General features: G+C 38.3%; 1 long non-coding RNA gene across 1 annotated transcript in view; it reads right to left on the minus strand.

Annotated features, from left to right (window-relative positions):
* Positions 1 to 11,881: 11,881 nt before the first annotated feature.
* Positions 11,882 to 22,060, minus strand: part of LOC131396652 (uncharacterized) — a 130,959-nt gene continuing 120,780 nt past the window's right edge. Inside the window, exons 4-7 of the long non-coding RNA XR_009216605.1 lie at positions 20,946 to 21,096; positions 20,119 to 20,222; positions 13,999 to 14,053; positions 11,882 to 11,912 (exon numbers count right to left, since the gene is read on the minus strand). This is a non-coding gene — a long non-coding RNA (uncharacterized LOC131396652). The remainder of the gene's footprint in view (positions 11,913 to 13,998; positions 14,054 to 20,118; positions 20,223 to 20,945; positions 21,097 to 22,060) is intronic.

Below are 22,060 nucleotides of genomic sequence, written 5' to 3' on the forward strand. Positions count from 1 at the left end.
GGAGGTGAAGATACACCCACTGAGGGAGAACGAAACAAAACAGGCACATCCACAAACACCAAAACAGAACTTCACGTCATGTGAGGACTATGGTAATTTTTTGGCTTTTAAAATTACTATGACGAAAGACTTTTTGAGAGCATGTGGCTGTTTTATGACTACTATCATAAATGCCAATTTTATTTCTTGACATTTACCTGAATGCAGAGATTTGGTCCGTAAATCTAGGTTCCTTTCTTAGCTCCCTGAACCAAAAAACTAGAAACCTGTAGATATATACAAGGTCTTTGCTGTGAAAAAGAATTCTCTGATATCTGGACTGCTTCTATTTATTCTTCTCAACTTTACACAAACGTATTATGAATCATTTCACAGAACTTGCTGCCATGCTGGAGTAATATTTAAAAGAAGGATCAAGTGTTAAAATAGTCAAGTGAATACTGAATTAGTAGGGATCACTTACTTTGATATAGTATTATAAGCCTGTGTATATAAATGTATGTGTACTCTCTCTATATATATGTGTGAGTATGTTTAAGTCTATATAAGTACACACACAAATCTGTGAAATGTTTTAGCAGCCAAGTATCCTATTGAATCAGAAGTAACTTGCTTTTAAACGCTGTCCCTGATTTAGAAGTACTCAACTAAAAATGAAGCCTACAGGTTTCACATTTCACTTCCTGTAACCCAACCCCTTCTGTGCTTGCTTGTGTCTTCCCACCCACCACCAGAGCTTCGGAGGACGCAGCCCTCCTGACCCACGTCTGACCCCCACGAGGTCAGATAGGCTTGGCCCCAGCACGGTTCTGCCGTCTCCCACCCAGCAGGCTGGCCCTCCCAGGCGCTCACGGGGTGCCCCGGATCTCCATTCACCAGTCGGGGGGGTGGTGAGGGACTGTTTTGCCAGTGCCTGCATCCTAGTGTGATATTCCATCATGTAACTTCTGTTTTTCAATTCACATTTTCATTTAGAATATTACACAACTGTGCTTCCCTGAGAACGCCAAAGCAACTTGGACCCCAGTTCTGCGCCCGAGTTTGCTCATCTAGACAATGTGGACAGTAGCACCTGTCCACATCCTATAAAACAGGATATTAAAAGGTGTTTGCACAGTTCCTGGACACATGAGAGGGCCCAGGATACTCATTTTACCATTTGCTCCACACATTGGTTAGATGAACTTCTGGGAGCTATCCTGTAAATCATTATTTATAAGGATGTTTCCATGGTTAATAGGGATCATAGGTTAAAAACCTGTTTGCAGGCCTGGTCTACAGAGTTGTCAAAAAATCATCCTACCTCTGTTTTAGATATAGAAATAAACTGAACATCACAGCTTAATTCATTAAAGCATAAAATCATAGAAATTGAAGACATTTGATTCTTAGAGTATAAGCTTTTTTTTTGATACATGATTTTTCCTTGCTTTTAAAAATACGGAACAATCTTGTTAAGGATGGGCAAGTGGAAGTGGGTTTGAAGTAATGGAGAGAATTGGCCCTCATATACACTCAAGGGACAGTCTCTGTTCTCACCTGTCCTTCCTCCTTTGACCCCTCAGCCACCCAAACCCATAGCAGGCCAAGTACCAGGCTGCTGGAATAGTTTGCCATTCAATCTAATTTAACTCATCTTTGCAGAGCACCTGCTTTCTGCCCATAGGAGTTCCCAGGGCGGATACATTCCCATCTTTCCAGCTCAAGTCAAACCCCCAGCCAGAACTAACCGCTCATTCTATTGTGCTCCCCGTCATAAATCTATTTTATAGGAATTATTACACTATTTTCACGACCTTTAGACTGTTACCTTTCAAAAATTGTGAGTTCCTGTCTTACTCCAGTGTCTTCTACAGTACTCAGAACCTATGTATGCAAATTTTTTCACTAGTACCTTAATGCATCAGGCACTATTCTAGATATGGGGAATATTATCAATGAAATAAAAGATAACAATTCCTGCTCTCAGAAAACTTACATTGTCATGAAAGGAACAGCTTAGAAACAAGGTAATAAGTAGTCATACTACATGTTAAAAGATGATCAATGTTTTTTCACTAAAAATAAAACAGGGAAGGGCAATAGAGAAAGCTGAGGAATGAAGGCTTGGTATTTTACAGGCTAAGGTCAGGGAAGGCCTTGCTGACAAGGAGGCATTTGAGAAAGACCTGAAGCAAGTGAGGGAGGGAGACATGCAGCTATGCAGGGAACAGCATTCTAGGCAGAGGGAAGAGTGTGTAAAGGCCTGAGGCATCAGCAGGTCTGATCAGGGAGTGGCCCGGGCATGCAAGGGGCAATGGAGAGGTTGGAGAGACCAGGCCAGAGTAAGGATTTTGTTTTTTCCTTTGAGAAAAGGGAAACCCATTGGAGGGTTTTGAGAAGAGGGGTGACATGATCTGACTTTCACTTTAACAAGATCATTTGGCTGCCTTGAGGACTGGACGACGACGGGCAAAGGACAGAGGCAGGAAATCAGTGAGGAGGTCACTGCAATAATTCAGGCGAGCAATGATGGTTTGGGAGCCTCGTAATAGCAGTGGAGCAGTGGAGTAACAGCAATAGAAATAGCCAGATTGTGGATTTATCTTGAAATGTGAGCTATACATAAGACTGCTCAGAGCGATTGTAAATGGAGTACGAAGAGAGGCGTTGAGGATGGCTCCAAGGCTTCCGTACTTCCGTGTACTGACATGGGGAAGGCTGTGGTGTGCCCAATTCACAGTAGACTGTGATTTCAACTTTGGATGTGTTAAGTTTGAGATACACATTAGGGATCCATGTGGACATGTTGACTCCAGAGTTGGAGATAGGATTTTGAAGTTCAGGGAAGAGAGGATTTATTTAAATGTAGATGTATTGAAAGCCTGAATGAGATCACCAAGGTATCACTAGCAAAAAGGGTCAAGGATGCACCCTGGGGGGTCCCGTGTTTAGAGCCGGGGGTGTTGAGGAGAGCTAGTAGTGAGAACTAAAGATACAGTCAGTGAGGTAGGAGGAAGTCAGGGGGCATGTCCTGTCAGGAAGTCAAGCTTCTTTGAAAGTGACCATGGAGAGTGACCCTGCCAGCCCTTCCTTCAAGGAATCCAGCGCTTAGTGACCCTACAGGACAGACTGTGGGCTTTGTGTCATCTTCCACCACAAGGACACGGGGCCCTTAAAGTCTCTGAAGCAATTACCACAGACACTTCGAGGAGTCTAGGAGTCTCAATACTCTCTATTCGCACAGGGGCAACCGGGAAGAACAGTCTACTCTGTGATTCCCACGGGGGGAGGCAGGAAGCATGCCTCCGGGGCATATTGCAGTCATTTCCCTGCACAAGTTCCACTCCCCTGGCCTGATTTTGAAATGAGTCCTGGAGATACGTTCCCCACCTCCCTTTGGGAATTGTCCCCATGTGTACCTCCCCCACAGGTGGGAGTGCGTTTCGGTGCCTCAGGCTGAGAACCACTGTGAGCATCTCGACAGAAAACCGTGCTCGAAAGCTATTCTCCCTCTTCTGCTCTGTTCCGTGCCTGGCTGGCCCAGCCTTCGGTTTCTTCTAAGTGTTCACACGTCCAGCAGCGGCTTTCCTCTCTGACCCTGTGGCATCTGGGCACGCCTGTCTGCAGACTAACCTGGCTGATTCCTCCATACAAGCAACTCAGAAATGGGCAATATGCACTTCTATTCCAGTTTTGTTTTCTCTTCCTGACTGAAAATGATCAAATGAGACCAAGGGAGAAGTGAACAGATCTAAGAGCACCTTAGTTTTATATTTGAAACTTTCATAAAATGTATTTGTAGAGGAAGGCATTTACTGACAATAAGAAAATGAATTAGAAATGATTATAGCTAAAGTAGGCTGGTTTGTAGTTAAGGGGCCAGTGGAAGCTTTGCCAGCTAAACAGTCTTGACTTTAAAGGGACAGAAATAGGGAAAGAATCTAAGAATTTGGAAGCAAAGAAGTTGTAGGCATTTTAAAGATAGTTTATAGAGAATCAATATATTAAATAGAAATTCCTTTACAATAAATTACTGACTACATTATTCTCAAAAGAAACACTGGTAGACAACGTAAAATAAAATATTTCTAAAGTAATGTCATGTACAATAGCGAGTAAAATAAATTTATAGTCCTTAAAAAGTCGATAGTGTATCAAAAAAGCAAAATTATATATGAATAATTAAAGTTTTTTTATAGTTTATTCCTTTTTATTGTCTCCTCAACCTAACTGTAAACTTGAAGGCAAGGGATCTGCTTTCTTTTCAATGGGTGGACAGATGGATGAATGAATAATAAAATAGCTATGATTCAAAGTAATAAGTGCTTTAAAACAGACAAGAAAAGAAGTGCTTTGGGAATACAATGGAAAAAAGTATCAGTCAGCCTGGAGGGTCACGGGGAGATGGAGGAGATGACATTAGTCATTAGCCTTAAAGGACGAGTACAAATCACATATGGGAAAGATGAAGGAAAGAACTTTGCCAGGAATAGCCTGTAACAGAATTGAGGCGGAAAGAGCGTTTTAGAAAAGAAAACTAAAAGGTAGCTTTAGGCGTAGGATTTCCTTTAGAAAACAGTATGGTGATGAGCTCGGACGAACAAAATTTGGAGGTGGGAGGGATTAGAAAAAAGTGCCTTCTCCTTCAAGGTGGAGAAAATACACAAGCAGAAAGATCATGGAAGGAAAAGGTGGCAAAGGAGAGGGTCAAAGACAAAGATGAATTCAGAAGATACGTCTGAATAAAGCAAGAGGTTAAATTTAACTATGCTTTGAGATGGGGGGAGGGGGATAGGTGAATCCAGAGGCCAGGACTGAAAGAGCTACATAGAAAACAGTTTCATTAGTCAAGAAGGCAGCAAGACTTGACATCCGAACACTTCTCCAAAGTGAAACAGCCCCCAGAACCCAGGAGGCTGCTGTTAACCCATTGTTCTTTCCACTACATGAACTAGTCAAATTCTAAGAGAAGGTCTGCATTAGCTATGAGAAGTCACCCATTGAGAGGAAATATTGAAAACTAAAGCACACCATGTTTTGGTTGTAGGGAGTTGATTTGTCAACATTGTGGAACACATTTATTTCAGTTCACACTTTAAGCAGGAAAAAAATTACAAGATGTCAGAAACATTATGTTTGCAAACACATAATGTAATTGCAATGGGACTTCAAATGGGTATAGTTTACTTAAAAGATAAAAGCAAAAAATGAAGTGCTGTACCTGAGGATTACAGTTAATGCATTCCTCCAAGGAGGACTGAGAAGAAACAAAAAACAGTGTTAAATAATTGTGTGCTGCATTAAGAGATGCTCAAGAGAAACATTAGGATGAGAAGATACTGACCAAAAGGAACAAAGAAACTGCGAAATGCCTGAGCAAGTTGAAAGGAGCCTTTAGCATATTAGTTACCGGTATATCAAAGTGGCAAGAGAGTCCTGTGACATACGGAAGTTGACAGAAATTATGGACTTTGTTTGAGGCCCAATAAATAAATGCTGTGAGAAGACACTCTAGATGACTACGGAGTCAGCTGTGGAGGCATGTAAGATGGTGTTTAAAATTCTGTTTCTAATGGTCTGTGAGAAATGTTTAAGGAAGATCTGGTTGATTTGAAGCACTACCAAGAGGTAAAAACAAGGAATTATAGGATACCAAGGCTTGTGCTTCTTGCTGCATGGCTGTCAACCACTTCGTTCAGTATTCTGCTGTTCTGCATCAAGTGGAAATGCAGTCACTAACATTAACCCAAGAATCCAGAGACCAAGAAAATTCCAAAGAAACCCAGACACTTGACCCTTCTGCCAACCCAACTAACCATTCAAAATTAGCAATGAAGAGAAGAGCTTCTCCAAGTAAACAGTAAAGTCTAAGTTAGTGTTTCTCAAACTTTAATGTGCATATTAACAGCCTAGCGATCTTATAACGCGGGTTCAGTAGGCTGGGGTGGGCCTGAGAGTCTGCATTTCTAATAGGCTCCCAGGGGATGCCGGCCATCCTGACACTCAGCAGCCAGGCTCCAGGGTTACAAGTGATCCCTGAGCTGGACATGATCTCGCCCTCTGAATGCCTGTAGCACTTTCTTGTATCACGCACAGTGACACTATTACGTAATTCCCTGAGTTTATTACATCGATGCCGTTTATTTTGTCTCCACCACAATACCTAGTACTATACTGGGGCAGAAGAAGCATAGAACAAAAAACTATCTAAGGAAATATTCATTCCTCAATCAAGAGTGGCAAATTCTGCTGTGTAAAAAGATGTATGTTTCAAGAAAAGAAAAGCTAAATGCATGAAAAAATTATCTCAGTGGGCGAGCTCTGCAAATCCAGAAGCCACGATGAAGTAGATCTTCACCTGCAGCCCACGGTGGTGGCATTTTGTCACAGATTTAGAAAACGTCTGATTCTAGAGATATTAGTGCCTTGCCTCCCATAACCCATTGGTTGTCATAGGCCACCAATATCCTTGTGATAATATTTGAACATAGAAAAAAAAGGTAAAGTAAATAAAGCACATTTTCCTGTTCTTATTTTTTTCTGAGAAACTTCACTCTGGATATTTACTTATAAGCCCCATAGTATTTTTCTGAAGCATAGACATTACAATTTAAAATAGAACATAGACAATTAAGCTGGGGAGTGCCCTGTCCAGTGTAATCATAATTTTGTATATATAGACATACACATATATGATATACATAGCGCACCTGTGTGTTTGTGCAAACTGGAAAACACATAGCCATTTAGTCTCTAAGTTCAATGTGCTGTGAAGGGACAGGACCCCACTGTTGGCCCATTTCTAAATGTCTGTCACTGGCCTCAGGTGGACTTTAAGTGACACACACCTCCCACACTGTAAAATCAGGCTCATGATAGCTCACCAGCTGGGAGGCAGCATTTTGAAAGGAAAAGCAAATAGAACGAACAGATATTTGTATCATCTCCAGACCCTTCAACATAGACTTAAAATCACATAATCAATTCTTAGGAAAAAAATCTAGAAGGAAAGGACAGTGGCCTCTTTATAATTAGCAGTGCAGTGAATAAAGAAAACGTGGTGGGGTTAGTTTGTAGCTCTGATATACTTCAACTTGATTTATTAATGCATTAATAAAGTTGAAATTAATATTTCCCCAAAGTGTGGATGATCAAATGGAATGCTGTTGTGTCAATGTAGGTTCAACTGTAACAAATGTACCACTCTGGTGGGGATGTTGATGATGGGGGAAGAGGAGCAGGGAGTATATGGGAAATCTCTATCTTCTGCTCAGTTTTGCTGTGAACCTAAAACTGCTCTGAAAAGTGAAGTCTATGGAAAAAACAAAAGGAATCCTGGGGCCTGCAGTTACGGAGAACAATACAGTGACTACAGTGGGTGCGGGGAGGCATGGGATGCACGCTAGACCACAGATGGGACCTAAGTTCTGCCTCTGGTCCAGTCGCTTATTAGTCAAAGACCGTGTATAAAGCACTTAATTTCCCTGAACTTGGCTTGTGAGTTAAATGTGGAAAATGTCATCTGTCTTGGCTACCCTATAGGCTTGTTGTATGGATCCAGTTAGACACTGGGTTTTATTTCGACAATTCACTCAATAGGCACCTGTTGAAGGCCCACTCAAAAGCAGGGTCAATGCTAAATGCTACAAAAGGCTATGTAAGTACATAAATATATGATAGTGTTATAGTTAATGGAACTTTCTCGTTAAACAACAAATCCTTTTTTAATTTTTATTCTTGTTGAAAGCATCCCTCATATATTTTAAGACACTTTCTCACCCTAGTAAGAACAGCACAGTAAATAAAATAATCTCTCCGGAATGATGAAGTCATCTCATGGCTCCAAGTGGATGTTCAACAGCAGCCTGCCTGGCACACAGAGGTGTGGGTGAGGAAGATGGAGGAGCATGGGCGAATGGACAGTGGTGCCTCGGGCATCCCTCCTTGGGTATTTCTCTTCTAAATTAAATCCTTATCATCACCGCCTTTGGTTATCGGTCTCACTTCCCCTCAAAGTGGCTCATAGAAAAATGGGTTTTCTTTAAGGTGTCAGTTTTTTGGATTCTAATTTATAGGTTTGGCCATAATATTTAGAAAGACACATTGCTAACATGGATATAGTAGATGTTATTAAATATTCAAAACATGAACTGAGCCCCGCATTTGGAAATCATAGCAATGAAAGGAAAGAAGAGGTCTCTCCCTTCTTTTATCCAACCTCGTGATTAAAACTACTTATTTCCTTTAACCTGGATGATAGATTTATGGAACACTTAATTTTAAAAATCAGTTTCTGTTCATTTTATTTCCTTTATCTCCAGAAATCTCTGTGCAACAAGTAGTTCCAATAAAATCATGACTATTAAAGGAAATTTTATTCTCAAAAAAAAAAAAAAAAGAAATTGGAAAGAAAACTATTAAGTATTAAGTAAAATGTGTAACTGATAAAAAGACTGGAGTAAATGAAATAAGATAGACGAAAAAAAAGAAAGCTTTCTAAATCTGTAAGTCACAAAATTTTTTCATGTTGATTAAATATTATTACATCTATAGCTTATTGATTACAGAGCTCATAAAATATTTAACATTTTAAAACTTATAAGAAAATGCCAAATGATAAAGTTTTAAATGAAGGAAGAAATTATATAAAATGAAATAAAGTAATGAGACAACTAAATTAAAATTTTTATTATAAAACTTAAGCCAACAATTGGTAATCAGTAATAAGACCATGAAAGGACAGTAGGATTTGACTCTAATACACTTAAGAGCCTTGAATTCATTTGTGTCTCTAAGTAGTCACATAGGAAAACTATTTCAGAGGCTAGAATATATTTTCCTAATTAGAGGAAGGGGGCTGGACTGGTGTAAAACACTTTACCAATGCATGAGACAATTACCAATATTAGTAGATGCAATTGCATGAGGATCAGATTAAGGATAGTAATAATAAAAGAAAAGAGCAGAGAAATATAATGGTCATGATTTAGAAAGACACGAGAGCCTTCTCGACACCACCTGTAACCTGAATTGTGCTGGAGGAAAGACTGGAAATGCTAATAAGGAATATGATTAAAGGTGGGCCTGTGGTTATAAATTGCTTTTTTAATGGTGATGATAGTAGCTGACATAGAGCATAATAAGAAGATGAGAATGTCAGTATCGATTTTGATTAGTGTCGTGAACAGTATACAGCATATTTAAATTAGCCTCACTTGTATGGGTATTTTGTAAGCAGTAGCTGTGGAAGCAATAGCACGTCCAATGCGTTCTAAAAAGAAGAACTGAATAAAGTTGCCAATGTTCTCTGTAAAATAGCCATAACTTTTATGCTGGGGAAAACCTGACAAATCTCCTAAGATGCTCAGAATTCAGGTGCACAACAAATTCTGGATTCTGGAGCACAAGTCTGTGGAAGAAATCGGAGGAGCAATCGCAAAAACTGGATAAAGCTGCAAAAATTAAAAAGACACTAAAAATATAACCTCCATATAAGTCAGAATTTTTTTCCAAGATTTATATAGAATGATAATTGGGGTCTATATCTGGGTCAACGTAAACCATTTAAGAAACAACTTAGGACCTATTCAGCCTAAGCATGATTGTTCTGTTGAAAAGAAGTAATTATAAAGTTAATAACAATCAGCTAGTAATTTTTATAAACTGGTTTTTACTAAATAAAAATAGGTGAATTTGTTTTGTTTATGAATTTTCCCAGCAGTTATCACCAGCTTTCTGAGTTGATCCAATGACAAGTTAGGTAAAATTGAATATCTGACAAAAAATAATTTTTAGAGAGTTAGTAGAATAGGAAACACTATTATTTTTAATTAAAATGTATTCTTTGTTTGAATTTCAGAAAATGAGGCTTTGAAAAATAAACCATAAGAGTTAAAATATAGCATTTTAAAAATCCAGCTGCTGAGCATATGAACACGTCATTTCTTTTTGATTTATATTCTGGACAGTTAATATTAATTGTATAAGAGAGAAAGCATAGCCTGGTGATTGAGAAGCTGGCCTCCAAGTCAGAAGTCTGGATTATTTACTAGTTGTGTAATCTTGGGCTATTCACATAAACTATTTTCATTTTCTTTATCTGATAAACGGGAAATATCATAATTTCTACCTTGTAAGGTTCTTGTGAGGATTAAAGAGATAGAGTGAAGAGAATGCTCAAGAGTGCCTGGCACACAATAAGACTTTAATAAATACTAGTTTTATTATCATGATTAATGCTAATAAAGTGCTTAAATAGTAATTTTTATTTCTCCAGAAAGGTTATATGAAATATTTTTCCCCATCAAAGTCGCTTCTCCCTGCTAATTCCTTCTTTTTTCTCTATGAATTCTATATCTCTCCTTAGGCCAAAGCACACACTAAAATTCTCTTTTCTTTTTAAGTTATTTTTCAAGACATATCACTCAAAAGGCCCTTTTTCCCCCTCTAAATAGTTTGATTTCCTAAAAAGACTCTGATTGAGAAGTCACTTCAGCAGGTGAGACAACCCTGAGTCCCCGGCACCCCGCCCTGCTGTAGACCGCTAGGAAACCGCTCCCTGGCACGGCAAACTGCTCACGCACTTTGAGCCTTGGATCGTTTTAAACTTCTCTTGATCCTTCTGCAGGGGACATAAAGTCTCTAAACAGACAGGAAGTTTAAATGAAAGCAGACTTAAAAAGCAAGACTCTAAGTGAGACAGACAATTCAGTCACTTAGTCCCAACGTGTGGGTGTACTATGTGTTCTGCTCCTATACAAGTGGTTTAAAATGTAAAATTCTCAATGATGAAATCGACAGCACAGGCAGGGCCATGGATTCCCCACCAGCAAACTTCCACAGAGAAGAGCATCAGCGTGACAGCTTATACTCAGTTCAGATAGATACGTGTTCCACTAGACAGGTGAACCAGAACTGACAGAGTGCATCCTGAGCAACAGGGAGGTAACTAAGATAGCTCTTGCTTCAGGAAATCAGAGCACAGTTGCCTGGAAAAGTAACTACGTAAACTGTCAATGCATACATTATAAATTTCAAGGTGCATCAGACACTGTTATACAACCTCCTGTTTTCAAACATTTCCCTGAGGAACATATATATACACCATTGTTTTCAGAAACGTGGATTAGATAGTGGGGTTGGGACTTTTTGGGTCTGTAATAGCAAACCGAGAGAAGAGACAGGGGATTCATCTTGTTCCTGAGAAAATTTTGCTATAAAATACCACCAGTACAGAAAACGTATCTTCAACATGTGTTTCTTTTTAAACATGTATCTTTTTTTTTTCTAACTACACCTCACAAAGACTCTGAAAGAAAATCTAATTAGAGTTTATTTTGCAAAACCTATTAAGGTAGAATTTTCAGAATGTTGCCTGAGGTACATTCACAGTATCTAAGGTGAAAATGCTTGGATATACCCCAAAACCTAGCAGTCACGTTATCTTCAAATGTCTACACTAAAAACAATCATGTGGTTACCTGATAGAATTATCTACTGATTAAAAAAAAAGTGGAGCATTTAGGACCTGCGCTATCTGTTAATTAGGTTCACGGATGAAGGCTCGGTTCTTCACTTATCATCAGTGCAATAACATACCCCGTGCAAGATGTGTACACAGAGGCAGCACACACTCCATGGATAGAAGTGGGAAATTACTCACATTATGGCAAAAGGTTGTTGTGCTTTGTTATCAAAATATTAGCTTGAATTGTTTTCGATCAATTATCAGTAGTTTTTCCCTTTCCCTGCTTCTTTGGTGAATAGACAGAGGCTATGTGAGCTATCCTTTTGGCTTACTCCTCACACTAAAATAGGGATTCTGAAGCTTGAAAACTACAAAAAATTCTAATAATTAAAGCCAATCTATATTAGAAAAGTAACGTAGGGCAAATCTTACCTAAGCTCCTGAATTAGAGAGTCCATTGGTACTGTTGACAAAAAGAAAGCAAAAGAAAATCAGTTTATAATTTTGAAAACTGTATAACTTAAATTTTTAGCCACCTCGAGATGATGACCACTAAGCGCCAGTACAGACCCCGCCTTATTTGCAAGCAGGTGGACTGATCGTGTCCCGTTCTGGTTCTTCGGAGACAAGACGACAGATGAATGTGGCCCAGAACAGAGGATTCCGGGTTTAGTGCCTTAGGTGACCCTGGGACCTTGCAGGCATGGATTGGACTTTCCAAATACCTGCCCTTAGGGATTCAATGAAAGATTACAGGAGCACGAAGGACTTGAGTTATTTTTTAAATCAATTTTATTGTTCATAGGAAATTTTTCAAAAGAATCCTGTTTATATTTTCATTGACATTAAACAAGTATTTAAGTAAAACTGGCAATGTTTTACTAGTGAAGATGTCCCAAGATTTTGTTCCATGAATTTCATATGTCTAGAAAGAGGAGGATAAGCTTCAGCCATGTTAATATCAACATCCTTTTAAAAATAAGAAATTTATAGAAAAAAGAGCTTTGATTTTTCTGACTGAAATGATGGGAACTAAAGAAGTTCATGTTTATAAATACCTGCCTACACAAGGATAAGCAGCATATTGAGAGAGACAACAGGTGGTTTTAAAGATTACTCATGCTACACAAGAAACAGTTGTTTCATTTCTTGAAGAACATTTTGGATCTATTTAAGGGTGTATATGTATGTGCCAAAAGAATTCAAAGTCCAAAAAGAATTGCAAATTAAAGGACCACATTTCCAAAGTATGATAGAGTAATGCATTTTAGAAATCAAAACAAGAGATTCAAATAATCCAAATAGTCCCTCGAAAGCTGATATTTATGGCAGATGTGAGCTTATCCTACATAACGATACAAAGTGTTTTTCTTAAACTCGTATTCTATTGAGAAGTTTACTGCATAAAAATTTGACGTTTAGAAATATTGCATTCCAAATATTAGGATATATGATGTGATTACTTTAAAAGTAATTTAAACGAAAACTGGAAATCTATACAGTGCAAAACTTCTGTTTGGGCAGAAAAAAGTCCCATATCTTGTACCGCATTGTTCTGCATTTTGGTTATCATGGCTAATGATAACTATGGTTACATTTTAACTCGAAAAAAATCATCTTGGAATTTATTAAAAATTTGAGGATCCTGCACTGTACTCAAACAGGAATTATTTACCTTGACTACATATGTAAACATAGTTAATGAAAGAATTCCATTTGATTAGCCACTTTCAACTGTAAATGTCAAAACCCTTCCAAATGATTGCATGATGGCTGCCCGACTCATCTCTTCCTCAGCAAGGCCGACCGTGAGAAGAGTGGGGTGGGGAACAGCTACCCAGAGTGTTTTCAGAGGCCATGGTGAACCTACAGTTTTCCATTTAGAATTAAGGGTCACAAAAATATAGCTAATTATAATAAAAGTTATTTTCCTTAAGGGGTATTATTGCCAGTAAATCCTGTTTTCCAGATGTTTAGATCATCAAGGGCCTGTTTATATTTCAATATTACATTACCATCTGTTGGTTACAAAAAGAGAGGGATAACCAGCAAGTTAAACCTTTCAAACATTACTTTGCAGAGCTGCTGGAAATTCCCAGCAGGGGCCGTCAAAAAACAAACATCATCATTTTACTTGAACTAAGTTTAGATTGGGAGCCACTAAACTAGATAATATAAAAATCAAAACCCGCTTTGGCAATAAACTAACAATTCAGTCTTTTGCCTTGGCCATTAAAGGCCATTTCAATAATTTGAAGCCTTCTTCCCTTGCTGACCCTTACGTTGTCTTGCATGATGTTCAAATCTCCTTATGACTGCATTTTGAAAAATCAGCATCGTATGTCATTCGGACTTGTCTGAGTCCTTCAACTCCTGCTTCATAATATTTTGCCTTTCAATGCTGTGACCCAGTGTCCCAGCTTGATTTTAAAAAAGAAGCCCTGAGGAAGTTGTAATCATTCCTACTACACATTAGGGACTAAGCATTGGAACTCGCATATTTCATGGTGTGGCGGGCACGGTTTTGTGGCACCTGCTTGCTAACTCACCCTTGGTTCCCTTAGAGCGGGTATGCAGTGTTTTATCTTCAGTCTCTGCATCCATCTGTAACATGAACACAAAGTCCTGAGGTCACTTCTTTGACGTTGACCAAAATATGAAAACATGTCTTTAAAAGTCCTGAAGGTCAATGAAAAACAGAGTAGCCTTGATGCTCCTGAATAGCATTCTGAGTCCACAGGGATAGAGCTAGGACTGCCCTGGCATTCCACAAGTTTTAGAAATACTTCTATAGATGCTGGAACCAGAGGAAACAGTGACAAGAGGGCAGACGTCCATAAGCGTTTGCTAGTGATTCAAATACTTCTGGCATTACAAAGATAGAAAAAAGGATTGTCTGATTAACAGTGGTTGTGAAGGAGATGAAACCTCAAACGCCAAACCAAAAGGTTTCAGGCTAATTTACTAAAACCTGATTCCTTTGCATTTCTAGACCCTTTCTGATACATACCTCTTTCTAAATCAGAAAAAATAATTCCCTGTATATAAAAAAGCAACAAGAAAGCAAACCTCTGAAATGCCCCCACTTCAAAATACCATTGGAAATGCTGATCATCAACGACATACATTTACTCCCAGAATTCCATAATAAATATTGGTTATAATCATCCAAATCCATAAGGAAGGTGAAATTTGAGTGTTGTGTGTGTCAGTAGCAAATTCCCTAAAACACCACTACTAAATATTTTAAATGTAATCAAATAAATTATCAAAGGGATGCAAAGTCTTTAAAAGCCTGTTGTTTTTGTCCACATGAGATAGATTCTGACCTGACTACACTCATCCATTTCACTAGAATCCTCTAATTATCTCTTAGTTTAATTCACTTTTGCATGTGATCAGAAGCAATTCTTAAATAGAAAGAAGTTGTTTTGCTGGTTGAAAATCAGAGGCAGGCAGAAGGTGCTCTCCATGGCTGCCATCCTTGAATCCCGACACTAGCGTGGATGCGGTGTGGCTGCAATGATAATGGGAGACGCATCTCTGCTCTCCGAGGCTGAGTTGTGATTGAAGGCACTGACCTGCCATAGACTTATAATAGGGGAGCAGGTGTGGCAATGATGGACTTTAATTTCCTTTAATAAACCTTTTATGTGCCACACTTTTACTGCCATTCGACGCTCTCCAAGGTCCTGCACATAATAGGTTCATTACTTTTGATTACTATAGTCTATTGAGACAAACAACTCCAGAACACACTATATATTATGTTCAGTTAAACCAATATAGACTATTTATCCATTGTGCATTTTTTCACCTGCAACACTACAAACAAAATTAACGACATCTCTCGTAAGCTAAAACTATTAAAACCACCAGTACTCTTTTGTTATCATTTCATAATAAACACCACACCAATCATTGGACTGTTTTTTAAATTAGCAAACAAAAAGTGTTCACTGCTTTTACTGAGCAGCAGTTGCTTCAGTCTGAATAAAATGGTTCTTTGTTATGAATATTTTAAAACTACATAAGAGAAAACAACAATAAAACAGAGGTGATCTTTTTTTTCCGTAGATTTTCTTTCTTTTAAAACCACATGAGTTTATGACAGATGTGACACTGCCTAGGATTAAAATGGCTCAGTTTACTCAGGATGGTGAGCACTGCATTGTGAAATCCTCCTCCTCCATGAGCATCTCTGTTGCATATAAAGTGGCCCAACTCATGCAAACTCCCCCTCATGTGCTAAACAAATAACTCGATTAAAAGAGATCAGTAGCATGAGGGTTAAAGCGATGAAAACCATCAACTATTCCCAAGGTAGCTACTCCTGTAGTCTGTTAGCCCGCCACACAGGTGCTATCAGCCCTCCCCAACCATTCTGAAGAATTCCTCCCAAAAGCAAGTGCAGGTTGAACTCCACGAGTTTCTTTACCAAAACAGAAACTCAGACTGCAAAGAGTGCCAGCAGATACATGTAAAAGTTTCAGAAAGCTACTTAAAGGTAACCTCCCTCAAAGCAGGTTTAAGACTAATTCTATGTTACAGTTCAGCTATCCAGGGACCTGACAGTTCCGTCACCACACCATGCAGCCGCCTCCCCATTACAGTCATTGGGAGGAATACATGAATATTCATGGACATTTGCTTGATTGTACTTAGAATGTTGGCCTCCTAATTGCATTTTGTATGGCTATTGTCCTCTTGTTGGCGTAGCCTCTATGTCCTCTATAAACATTTTAAAAACTAGTTTCAGAATTTAACTTGTGGGGCAAGTTGTAGGAGTGAAATAGACCAAGGCCATAATATACAACCCATCTATTTCACCTTCTTTCTCTCCTTCACACCTGAAGAACAATAAAAGTTACTAAGTTCAGTATCTAGTTGTGTGTTAATAGCTTGTTGGGGAATAGGAACACCAGAAACCTACAGCACGTTTGCTTTTCTTGTTAGGGGCGGGAGGTTTTAACATTTATGAGATGGCTCGTTCTCCTCATAGATCTCAATTTGAAAATAAGTTTTGTTCTTTAAAACCTTGTATATGGGAGTAGAAATTTCTAAGTATTCTTCATTTGGATCATTCTCCCAGACTTTAATATATCGCCAATGGGTAGACAACTTTTGTAAAATCAAACCTCATATTCAGTGGGTACCTCATTCGGGTAATGGTTGATTAAAGGTGGAAAGAGATTTCTGCCTCAATGCATGTGAGACCTGGGTGGAGAGAGGGGGATCACCATCCTTCCAAATTCTCCCAGAGTTATAGAAGAGGCACAGAATTATGCTATGATTCAGGACATTGACCTAAATAACATGTGCTGCAATGTTGAAAACCACACTTATCACTGGGAACGTTGGTTTTCTCTACCAGAAAAGTAGACTTGATCATCTTTACTGCTTAAGTCCCAAATGCTATTGACAAATCTGCAATCAATTTTGTAAAACTTAAGGAGTCATTTCTTTTCTCAAAGCAGAGATCTGAATTTCTAAAAAGCTGTCCATCTCCAGGTTTCTCAGGGCCTTTACTACCTCATTCTATTGTTATGGATAGGAATAAGAGAAAATATTTTCAGAGATTCCTATAACGGCTCCTGGCTTTGACAATCTGCTTCTCAATAGTGAAGAATATTAAAGTAGGCTTTGCCACTCTTATTTTTCCTGATTTAAAACTAAAGAAAAGTTCATTTAAGCTAGAAGTATGGATATGTTATGTATATATTTATATGGAAACGGGCAAACAGTGGTTCTTGCTTGGTATCTAATTTATAATAAAACTATGAAGAAAACTTTAAAAAGATTTCATTCCCCAGTTCTCTGGGGAGAGGAGTCAATACAAAGAGAAATGGCAAGAGAGAAAGACATTTATAAAATAAAGAAGGCAAAGAAGCAAAACTTGGAGGAAGGATATGCAAGAACAAACAATGGAAATAAGCAGACAGTCAATAAAGAAGAAAAATGACCATCAAATAAAATTTCACTACTTAGTTGAATTTGGGAAGCTCTCATTTAACATCTTTATGTACTTACAAACCTATATACAGATATTTACAGTAATTTCCTAGTAACTTGTACTTGACTGTCTCATCTTACTGGCGTTTAAATCAGGGGCACTCAGCACATCTCCCATCTACATCACCACAGTGCACAGATCTGGTGCCTGCCTTTGGGCTGAACAGGGAGTCCTGGAATTGCTGGTTTGTGGGAGGGAGAGATTCGAGGAGCAGGACCAGAACTCATAAACTCAATTTTGCTTTCATTCACGCAAGCAAATTACTTGTATGTGAGGAGATTTAGTTCCCTTTGATTTTATTTTCCACTCAAAATTCTATTTTAACCTCACGGTAAAGAAAAAACAAACAACCAAAAACACCCTCCAAGTAGATATTTAGCCACTTCATAAGAATTGGATAAAACAAATCTATTGGTAAGGTTTAAGTCTGATTTCTCCTTTCAACAGAATTCTAGACACTGATATCCCCAATATATATTTATAAATAGTCTTGAGTTAATAGAAAAAGCCTTGGTGATCATAATGTTTTGTAGACACTTTCTCAAAATCCTTATACAATTAATCTTAACACTGTCTAGTTATATATAACCTCATGCAGGTAGCCACTTTTAATTTGAGAAGTCCTTCATATACATTCAACAATAATTTCCACTTTTAGCAGGATTTCATTGTGTTCCTCTCCTGAGATTTTTGAACTGGCAATGCAGTTTTGAATGTTGTGTCACATTACTCTTGTGCAATGTCATTTCTATCCTGGGGACTCACGGCCACGGTGAGAGGAAGTCCTGCGGCTGCTGAGAAGAGGTCCTGGGGTCCTCTCTATGAGGAGCCCTTTATCATCAGTGGATGCTTCTTTTACAAAAATTAATTTTAAAAAAACGACAAAGAGAATTCAGGAAGTTGGAAAGGGCTAAACCCAGAAAATGAAATAACTAGATGATGCCAGTACCTTGGAATGAAATTTAGCCAGATTGAAAAACAAAGAGCCCTACATTGAGTGCCCTTTCTTTTGATGATTCTGGCATCATTTTGTTTTAAACGTAGCTTTGGATCGGCTCAAAACGTCAGTAAAAGATGTTTCCCTGTTACACGGGGAAAATAAGTTGTGATACTAAAAGAATAACTGACTTATTGAGAAGAATACTAAGTTAGAATGTTCAAGTATGTTTTTCTCTGTTCTTACCCTCTTTTTATTTTTCCAGTTTTCTTTTCATACATGTATTAATTACTCAGGAAGAGTAATTCAGAAAATAAACTTTAAAAAAAATCTAAACTAATAAAAACAGGGGTTTTTACATCATCTGTGATGACATACTAATAATTTTCTGAACTTCTTCTGAATCTTTCATCTGAAAATAAATAAACATTTTCAGAATCCTTTATTTAGGGCACACTATCGCTGATTTCAACTCTCCGTTCCTATCTGTCTTTTATTGTATTGTCTTTGATTCTACATAGAAAGCTGGAGAATTAAATGATGTCTACCATTTAAACTTAGGATACCTCTCCTTGTCTCCCCTAATCCCTCCCACTCCCAACATACACCATACCTAAAGGAAGAAGCAGATTCAGTCAGCTATCAGATTAAGCACAGTTCTGTGGAAATAGCTCTCTTCCTGAGGTCCAACTGCATGCACATCCCTCATAGATGAGGTGATTTTCAAAGGGAATTTTCTAGAGTCACTTGGAAATGCACTGCAATGAAAGAAATCTTAGACCTGAGACAAGCTTGGATAGCTTTAGAAGGATGCTAATCTGTTTTGATTCCCACTTCTTATTTCTGAGTTGTCACTGCTGGTGTAGACTTCATCCTGTAACTTCACACAACTGGCAATGCGGAATATAAACCAAAGCCATATGTTTGCATCCTTTTGCCAAATGACTCCAGCAAATAGTTCTATTATTCCCTCAGGTAGCCAACATGTGCCAAGGATTTCTATTAGTCGCCATACCACGGCCTCTGAGTCACAGCTTTGTGACATAAGGGGGCAATCGCCGGCTTTATGTTTTAGGAGACTTTTTAAAAGATTTCTTTTAATATGCCCTGTTTAAAGATACTTCAGTGTAAATAACAGCCTAAAAGGGCCTTAAATTTTAATTTTTCTTGCTGATATTTTGAGATGCATGTGTTTCAAAATACGTAAATGTTAGAAAACAAGCTCCTTCATATAGGGATAAATTATTCAAGTAGATCTTTCCCAAGGACAACCTAATTCCTTACTTTTCAGTGTTTGTAGGAATTAACTCTAGAAGTCATTTACAGTGCTTTAAAAAATATGCTTTTAAAACATCTCACTTATTTACTCTTAATCCTTAAGTAAAGTAATTTCTAATACAAATGAATTCAAATTGGATTTTTAAAACTATGTTAATGCTGAACCTTTCTTTATAAGGGCAAACACATGTGAACAAATAACACATACCAATCAATATGCAAAAGGTTTATAGGCTCAGAGGATTTTATCTGTTTAATATTTTTAAATATTCAAGTGACAATGCTTCTGACAAAAATCACAATTCTAAATTCAGATAAATTTCTTTCAAAGCAAATCCACAGAGATAAAACACTGTTGTGGAGGAGAGTCTTTATAGAAATGCTTTGATTGGATTCATTTTCTTTCAATATATTCTGCTTTTTAATAAAATGTTGCCCTACCTCTCTCTTTCTCCAGGTGACTTGTGTGCCAACTCAGTTTGTCCCGCCCCGTCAGAGTGACTAAAGGTCTTTGTCCACTTCAGTGAGAAATCCTGAAATTCATTCTGTTAAGATAAAATATAAAAGGAAAGCATATCAGGTAGGACAAATAAATCAAGGAGCAGTAATAAACACTGAAGTGAACAATAGATAACGCATTGATACTTTTACCCAGAATTCGGCTGGACTGTGCTCTAAACAGAATGAAAAATTTTATACTACATCTCAATGGGAACAAGATTTTTACATTTTTTAAGGTAAGCCACATTCATTTTGGTCTTTATCACCAAACTAAGTATATTATGTCTTCAATTTCGTAGGGAAATTGGATAAAAGGGACCCTCATTTATTATCACTGATATTTTTACTTTTAACCATCAAAAGAAAAAGTTCAGACAAGATTTGGAATGTGCTACACTCAAGAAGTCACAAAAGACAGATTCCGATTCATCCCTTTGTTATTTAGGGCTCTCTTTAATGAGGCTGTCATAAAATGCTACTCATGCTTTTTGCCAATGTTTGAACCTGCTTTCCATGAAAGAAATTTGCCCTTGGTTTACTTTGCATTCAGACATAATACACAGAGCTGCATCACCTCTGTTTGGTCCCAGGGATGGGAACAGAATCCGTCTTCAGGTCATTTGGCCCTTGAGAGAAAACTCTGAAATTCAGTGTAGTACACTCAGCAGACTAGAGAGGGGCTATTGATACAAACACCACGTATATCAATGCACATTTACAATGTTTATATATAGTGGTTCTGGTATTTTAAAACACAAGCCACCAACCTCCCTTGCAGATTCCTCTTGTCCTGTGTTTTACCCTTTGCAGGAGACTGAAGCGCTGGCTTTTTAATCATAGATTTCTGTATTTCTACTTGTAAGCTTTGACCAAACATTAAGCAGTTGCTTCCTCAACTCAAGTCAGCAACTGTAGTTCCTGGGGAAAAACAGGGATAAAACTAACTGATAGAGTAGATTACTGTACAGGATGTAAGAACTGACAAGTAGCACAGGAGCTTGGGAATTCTTAGTTTGTGTTTGATTGTAATTGAAAAAAAAAAAAAAAGCCTCTCTCTACAAATGTGTTTGGCTTATTCTACTCCAACCTCGGTTCAGAAAGAGTTCTGAAGCTTTCCACCTGCCTGTCCCCTTTGTTTGCCATACTCAAACCTAAAACAAAAGATCCTGGAAAACAGTCACACTGGTGAGCAAAGCTCTTTCTAAATCCTGAAAGTAATGGCTTTTTGTCTAATACCCTATCGTGTTATGTATTTATTAGCAATACGTTTTCCACTTATTTTCTCAAAGATTGCCAATAAAGAACTGAATCACATAAGGGAGTAGCTGTAAACCCTCTGAGTTCCCTAATGTCAAACTCATTAGCATCCGAATAAGCACACAGCAGCACATCATCTGCACAATTGCAATTTTTTACTACTTTTAATAGCGTTTCTCAAAGGGCTCATTTTCAACTTTCTTCAGTGGTTAGTTGGTTCTCAGGGGAAAAGTAGCTTCCTGACGCTTGCAGCTTCCACTCAACAGCCAGGCCGTTTGCTGTCAGATGCATCAGCCCTCTGCCCTAACCCCATCTGCCGGCTCTCCCCTCCCGGGGGAGGAGAGTTAGGGCAGCACAGCTGAGATCAACTTGGAGAAGTGCACAGAGGGCGCCAACAAAGGATAAGTTTAGAAATGTGATTTGACACAAAAGGGCTCAAGAAGTCCAAGTACAGCAAAATACAAATGGGAAATCTGAGCCCTTCAGAGGTTCCTCATTCCATTCCTGTATCATTAATAACTCCACCCACCTGCTTTTTGGAAACATCCTTGGCTGACACCAAAAGGAATCTTCCATTGAAATCGATTTCCTCCATTCCCTGTATGTGCCCTATCATTATATCAAG

Source organism: Diceros bicornis, chromosome 33, assembly GCF_020826845.1.
Source record: "Diceros bicornis minor isolate mBicDic1 chromosome 33, mDicBic1.mat.cur, whole genome shotgun sequence".
NCBI classification, from domain to species: domain Eukaryota; kingdom Metazoa; phylum Chordata; class Mammalia; order Perissodactyla; family Rhinocerotidae; genus Diceros; species Diceros bicornis.